This window comes from Ostrea edulis, chromosome 2 (genome assembly GCF_947568905.1).
Source record: "Ostrea edulis chromosome 2, xbOstEdul1.1, whole genome shotgun sequence".
NCBI classification, from domain to species: Eukaryota; Metazoa; Mollusca; class Bivalvia; order Ostreida; family Ostreidae; genus Ostrea; species Ostrea edulis.
The window spans coordinates 97,881,924-97,890,012 of NC_079165.1; the positions used below are offsets into that span (position 1 = coordinate 97,881,924).

The 8,089-nt window shown below is 33.7% G+C and overlaps 1 long non-coding RNA gene across 1 annotated transcript; it reads right to left on the reverse strand.

Annotated features, from left to right (window-relative positions):
* Positions 1–671: 671 nt before the first annotated feature.
* LOC130052005 (uncharacterized) lies at positions 672–3,034 on the reverse strand. The gene is made up of 3 exons (XR_008800312.1): positions 2,619–3,034; positions 1,201–1,364; positions 672–869 (listed from the first exon to the last, which is right to left on the reverse strand). It is a non-coding gene; the product is annotated as an uncharacterized LOC130052005 (long non-coding RNA).
* Positions 3,035–8,089: the final 5,055 nt, after the last annotated feature.

Consider the following 8,089-nt stretch of genomic DNA (forward strand, 5'->3'; position numbering starts at 1 on the left):
CCCCTGTAAACTGTCATGCAACAACAAAATACCCCACTGTTTGAACAAATCAAAATTCACATCCTTACAGTGCATGCATAATTTGTTATAATGTAATCAAATTGTTCTTGGTATTTTCAAAGATTCAACAGGAAATAATTCTGAATCAAAACTCTTTTGTAGATGAACACTTGCCTTAGAAAATTTTTAATGAATATACAGTGTATATTACATATATGTATTTGTGTATATTACATATGTATTTTGTGTCCTTCAGTAAAATTTAATAAAATGAACCCTTATATGTCCCCATCATGTCCTCAAGAACCATGTTTTAAAACCCTATACAACAATATTCACACAGTTTTGTCATTTCTGTTCCTGTTGTTCTACAGCAGATTTGAAATTCAGAATGACCCATTCTATTTTGCATTTATTTCTCCTTGGAAGGGGTCCGGGATCCCCATTTATAAATAAAAATTTATGTGAAAAGCTTACTTTGACCATTTGCCCCTACTACAGGCATACCAAGAAAGTCAATAAATATTCTATATGTATGGTATGTCATATATACACTGTATCTATGCATAATCCTCTTCATTAAATTTGCCTCCCATGAGGCTTTTTTCAATATGTACTGTATGAGAACTACAGGTATCTATCAAACACATGTAAATGACAATTTCAGAAAATTTATCATGTTTTATTAGCAAACACTTCACATGTTTATCATTATTGCACTGTTGATAGCCTCACTGTCATACATAACTATATATAATATGTAACATTGAAAAGGAATTTTTGTCTCTTTCTCAGCTTTCAATCCCTGTATGCTTCTTGCACATATTTGGAAACAGGCAAAAAATGGTAATTTTTTCATATGTAAGGAACTGAAATGAAGAAAATTATTTGTTATATTCAAATGTTGTTTCAGAAATTCAGACAACTCAAAATTCAATAAACATGTATATATCAATAATGTATCACAGTGCAAAGTGATGGCCTGTGATAAACAAATTTTAAGTTACCTTGTTACAATAATAAATTCTAAAGCTTAAGTATATATTGCTACTCTCACTATTAATGTTGCAGATGTTGGCATGCATAGACATTCCTCAGAATTAAAGATTTACCCTCAAAAATCAGCAATCATGATTTTTTACTGTTCTCATTTTAAATTACAAATTTCTATGTACATGTGTTAAAGACAAGTACTAGTACCTCATTCAAATTAGTTTAATTCAAATTAGTGGAAATCCTTCACATCTTGTAATTCCTCGTCGTCGGTTACCCATGGATCCTTCCCATAAATTCTCTCCTTTGTCAGATTGCGGAAGCTGGTGTGGACTCAAAAATCAAGGTTTGTAATTGCGATGATGCAATTCCTACAAAAATATAAACCATGTTTTATTTATATATATGCTCATAGTTTAGACATTTTGATCCAATTTAAATAAAGCTGTGTGGTTCAATGTTGCAAATTTGCATTAATACAAATTTAATCTGAAAACAATCTGCAACACCTTACATTTAATGATGATGCATACAATATGATGTTTACATCTGAAACAGGAAAAATTTCTTACATTGGTTTTAGCTGAATTCCCATTGGTTGACTTAAACTGCATCAATATGTAATGATTTATATTCATTACATCATGGATTTTCAATGACAAGCAAAGCATAATGTATGAACACTTGGTGAATACTTTGTACATATATATGTACATCCTGTCCAACTGTCTCATCATAGAAATTTCACATGTTTAGTGATGAAATTTCCGTGGTGAGAGTATATTTATCAATTTCTCTGTATGTTAACTTTGGGCCCTGTCATAATATAAATTCCCACATTTATTTATCATTGAAATTATTTCATTGCTACATTAGTCATAGACCTTATATCTCACACTTACAATTTATCTTAATTAATACTGGATTGTTAATTTCATTTTTTTCAAAAATGTCAGGTATTCAACTGATATCTATATTAGACATATAGTTACACTGCATATGAATTTGTTCTCTTTGGATTTTCTTTCTTGAGCCACTAATTATTTGTATTGGTGTGTAAACACAAGTTGTGAATCTAGCAAGGTGTACAAAGTTATATGCATGATTTAATCTCGACCATATCATGGTCATTGATACACTCATATGACTTTTTAAAATCCTGTACCAGATCTATATGTTCACCATGTTCAACAGCATTACACTGGGAACAAGCATGACACAATTAATAATTATTTGAAAAATAATTTTTGAAAGTGCACCTCCACAATGTTAATTTGGGGGAGGGGTGGGAGAGAAGGCATTTCCCATAAAAGTTTGTTTGCATAGATCAACAGATTAAATCTGAATTACCTATAATCAAAGTAATGCGATATAGATCTAGTGATTGATATGAGCGATTTCTCAAGCACTTTGATTTTAGAAACAACTTCCAGATTGTTTTAAAAACGAAATTACGCTTTTAAAAATATCCTTGATAGTCAATCTTTAATCTGTGCCTGTAGTATTTTACTGAAGATGTACGTACACTTAAACTTTATCAACATGTATCATTCTCTATGGCACTACGAACAGCTGACGGACTTTTCAAAAGATACGAGATCTCTGAGAAAATTCGAGTCACTAACCTGGTTGTTTGAATGTTCTCGCTTTTTCTGGACAACTTATCCATCTGTAAAGAAGTCCCTGGTGTATCTGTCTTTCTTGGCTGGATTCCCTCTCAAATATGACAGCAATACGCAAAGGTGTGGCCCTGATACGATAAAATCTTCCTCCTGTTTCCACAGACGCCTCAACATCACCATCACTACGTCGATGACGCTCCGCTCAAAATTATAGTCCAATGTCAAGGCCAGTAGTTTCAATTTTTAATCAGTCTAAACGTTACACAGAGTTTAGAAGAATTTGTTTCTACTAATTCTGGAATAAATAAACCCTACGTGACCACCCTATCTGGTATTTTAGAAAACCGAATCACACGCGTATCGTAACTTGCGTTTTTCTGCAGAAGTTTGGAAAGCCTGTGGCAGTGTCATTATTCGTAGGGGAAAGTAGTCCCGGAGAATTTGACGCTGTACGGAGTTTGCGTCTCGAGTGATCTGATAATCCGTGCTGTCAACTCGACGTGATCCGACTCTTCGGATCAAGTTACTGTAGTAATAATGTATATATATTATGTCCAATTTCCCAAACATACCCTTTTCCTTGATTTGGGAATTCACTGCCAAACTTTTCTCAACAAAATTATCACAATGTCTCTGTCAGCTTGATAAACTGAAAATATACTTTCACATCTAACGAACAAGGTTTGATATTTATTGTGTAAATCTCAATTAACGTGTTTCAATATTCCTACATGATATGTGTGCTGGTATTTATTATCTGACGATCTTGATAAATAGGTATTGGTTCAGCACGCTTCGTGCCACCTGGAAAATCTTCAAAACAATTACATTTTCAAAAACAGGTAGTTTTTCCCCGCAGCACTATGACCGTAGCCCCCCAAAGCCCGCTATGAAAACCGATATCCTGCAATTAGCTGTAGATAGAGACATTAACTTCATTGGACCCATTTTCAACAAATCTCACTATTTAACTACTTATATAACTAAATATATACATATATTACGTTGTTGAACATTTTTCACAAAATCTGTCATTAATTTGGAGTCTTCGTCCTTTTTCGGAGGAAATGGTACTAACTTAGGTCGCAACCACCGCCCCCCTTGAAATTTTTCTCGATCTACACCTAACATATTATTTTACTTGACAATTGCAAGTGTAGGATATTTGTCAATTCTTATATTTCATCCAAACCAGATCACAGAACAAAATAATATACAGTCTTGTTACTCGGTGTTGAAATATAACATATTATGTCCCATTTTCTAAACATACCCTTCTCCCTCGAGTTGGTATTTCACTGTCAATCTTTTCTCAAGAAAACCTTCACAACGTGTCTGTCAGCTTGATAAACTGAAAATATACCGCAACATCTAGCGAAGTTGGTTTCATATTTATTGTGTAATTCTCAATTAACGCGTTTTAGTCTCAGAAGAAAATATTCCTAAATGGCATTTGTTCATGGCATTTATAATATGACAATCTTAATAAATAGGGATTGGTTCATCTTACTTCGAACCACCTGGAAAATCTTCAATACAATTTATATTTGAAAAGGAGGTAATTTACCCCGCAGCGTTATGATCATATCCCTACAAAGCCCGCTATGGAAAACCGCTATCCTGTAATGGGGAAATGATTTGATTTTCTGTACCGGGCCTGCTTTGGTAGTAGATAAACAGACATGAACTTCATTGGGCCCATTTTCAACAAATGTCACTTTGTAACATTGCAACTACTTACATTACTAAATATGTATTTAGATACTTTACGTATGTTGCGGTGTTGACCTTTCCTAACAAAACTTGTAACTTTTAGCTACTTTGGGGTTTTACATCTTTAAGGAAAGAAAAGGTCGAACCTAGATCGCACCCCCTCCCACTCCCCTGGCATTTCTTCTCCTTTTTCCAAATCTACACATGAGATTCCATTTTACTCAACCTTGTCGTTTGTTGTAAGATGGGACTAAATGGGGCGGTCCTTCAGATCAGACCGCAAAACCCGAGGTCCCGTTTAACAGCAGGTGTGGCACGATATAAAGATCCCTCCCTGCTCAAAGGCCATATGCACCGAGCATAGGCCTAAAAAAAAAAAATTAACTCTCCAATGGTAGTGGTGACGATGTGAAAGGTAAGGCATTCACAGAAATGTTGCGACGCGATAGGGGTCTATCTAAAATGTTACATCGAATTTTTCTCCGATGCCGCTGGTAAAAGATATAACAAGATGGTGGCGTGTTACACCTTGTGAATAATTTGCTTACAGATAGACCATTGTTTTCATCAAATGTATTTAAAACATTGAAAGCCTGTGCACGTGACATATCACTTCACTTGATATTTTCAAGTCTGAAATATTCGTGAATTCTCTTACATTTCATCAAAGAATTTGAAACATAACATAGCATGTCTCATTTCCCAAACATAATTTTTTCCTTGAGTTGTGATTTCACTGTCAATCTTTTCTTTAAAAAGAAATATCACAACGTCTCCGTTACCTTGATAAACAGAAGATATACTTAATACATATCGAACAAGGTAGGATACGTATTGCATACTTCCCAATTAAGTGTTTCCATTTCAGAAGAAAATATTTCTACGTGATATTTGTTGATGGTATTTATGATCTGACGATATTAATAAATAGGAATTGGTTCACCACACCTCGTACCACCTAAAAAATATTCAAAGCAATTGAATTTTGAAAACGGGTGATTTACACCGTCGTGGTATGAACATAGCCCTCAAAGACTGCTATGAAAAACCGCTATCCTGTAATGCTGAAAGAATTAACTTTCTGTAACGGGTAATGGATCCATTTTGGCTGTAGATAGAAAAACATGAACTTCATTTGGTCCATTTACAACAAGGCTCACTATTTAACGACTTATATTATTTGATATATAATTATGTACATATGTTGCGTTGCTGAACGTTTTTACCAAAGCTTGTCAATTTTGCCTGTTTGTGGTGAAAAGTATTCAACCTTTTTTGGCAGAAAAGGTAACACGCTTGGGTCGCGACAACCCCCCAACTCCAATCCCCCCATTCTGATTTTTTTCTTGATCTGCCCGTCACATATTTTACTCAATATTTATAAGTCTGAAAGATTCGTCAATTTTTATATTTTATGCGTGCCAGAAAATATGTATACTATTTGTAACATATAAAATAATAAAGTCTTATTACAAGGTGTTGAAATCGAATATATCATGACCCATTTCTCAAACATACCTTTTCGTTGAGTTGTGAATTCACTGTCAATCTTTTCTCATCAAAGCTGTCACAACGTTTCTGTCAGCTTGATAAACTGAAAATATACTTTAATATCTATCGCACAGTGTTTAATACTTATTGTGTTATACTCAATTAACGTGTTTCAGTCTCGACGAAAATATTCCTATATGATATTTGTTTATGGCATTTATGATCTGACGATCTTATGAAATAGGGATAGGTTCATCACACCTCGTACCATCTGGAAAATCATCAAAACAATTAAATTTTGAAAAACAGGTAGTTTAACCCGCAACGCTATGAACATAGCGCTGCAAAGTCCGCTATGAAAAACCGCTATTCCGGAATTCGAAACGGATTAACATTTCTTTGTGAATATGTGATGGCAAAGATATACTCATGCTAAAGGGATATTCTATTGATTTCTTTTAAAATACATTAAAAATTAATATTGGATTGATATATACAAAATAGAAATTGATGCACACTAACAATTATACATGCAGTTGTAAAAAGTGCTTAATCAAATTCTGGGTTTATTTAGCATAATATGACTATTTTCTTGCATACTTGCACTATCTTATTTATGCTGTGCAATTTCAAAGTTTTGAATGTTGTATTTTAGTCTCGAGATTCCCCCGCAATTCCAAAAAGAGATTTACCCCCCCCCCCCCCCAGTCCCTCCCAGTGCCATCACCCAGTGTCTCACCAACGAAGACCTACGCAATATTTACTTATGTATAGATACATTTCCGATGTTTTTGTCTTTGATATCTTTACAAATTGTAATGATAGTTATTTTCTTATGAATGTGTTGCAGTTGTAAACAATGCACATATGAATTTTGATAGATACAGTAAGTGGCTGGAAATTCAAACAGAAATGAAAATAGAATGTAAACATGAAAAAATAAATCTCTTTTTTGAAAATACATGAGGGTACGAACTGCAATGTTTTACACTATCATACTTTTCATATAGTGCTAATGTATTTTCAACTATTAAATTTATTTCTTAAATAATCACATGTACAATATGCACATGACTGACACCTGCCAAATAGTCCAGGACAGTAGCGCTTTAGTTTAATTTGAAATTATAAAAAAATTGGATGGTATGTTTTAAAATTTTCTCAAGAACCAATAGGCCAGTTTCAACCAAACTTATCACAAAGCACCTTTGGATGAAGGGGATTCAAATTTCTTCAGAAGAAGACTCACACACTCTGCGAAAGAGATATAATCTAGAAATAAAAAGAGGTAAGGCGATTTTAAAATCTTCTCAAGAACAGTTGGGCCAATGAGTACCAGACTTGATAGACAAGTTTTTTATATAGTATTTATTGAAGTTTGTTCAAACCATGGATCCCAGGGCTATTTTAGGGCCACAGTAGCTGAAATCATTTGTGAGATGTTGAAAGCAAGCACATGTACTCAGTTGATTGTTGTGGTGCATGAGCGTTTTGTTAAGAATGAATGCTACACCAGAGAAATTTGATATTGTTAAAAAGTGGAGGATATGTGCAACATTAATTCATTAACGAATGAAATTGAAAATCCGAATTACATGTATAATGATCACATAAATTAATAGAAATCTTATTATATTTCTTTATATCATATATGTACTACACAAAAAGGTAACACACGCCTTAATTTATGATTTGTCGCGCATATACATGTATGTAACCTTAGTATCAAATGTGTGTGATGTGTATTTTTTCCGGAAATGTCAGATTTTATAATTTCACCATGAGCACAGGGAAGGCGATTGATGAAAGACCCTTTTTATTATTAATCGAATTAGTTCGTTTATCACACGCAAATATTATCCATCGCCTTGAATGTGCTCATATCATAATATTGACAAATGTAAGTAAAATTTTGAAGTTTTGGTTAAGAAATAGCCATCCAGGTAAATTTGGGAACGTACTATTCTACTGTGTGATGATTTGGCGCCATTTCGTTTGTATATTTGAACAGAGGGTGTTGTCCCTAAATAACTTCGATAGGTAAAAGTGTGTCATCTTCTACTTTATTTTTCTTGATTTTACTAGGCAAATTCATATGCTAAGCGTACGTTCTCATTAGCAGGGTTCTGTCCAATTACACAATATATAATAAAAGGTTATATCGGACGTTCGTGCTAATTTGCACTTCATCTACAAGAAGGTACAAAGGAATAATAAAATGACATAAATATCATCTGCTACAACACATGTATGCCTTATTAACAGTTTGG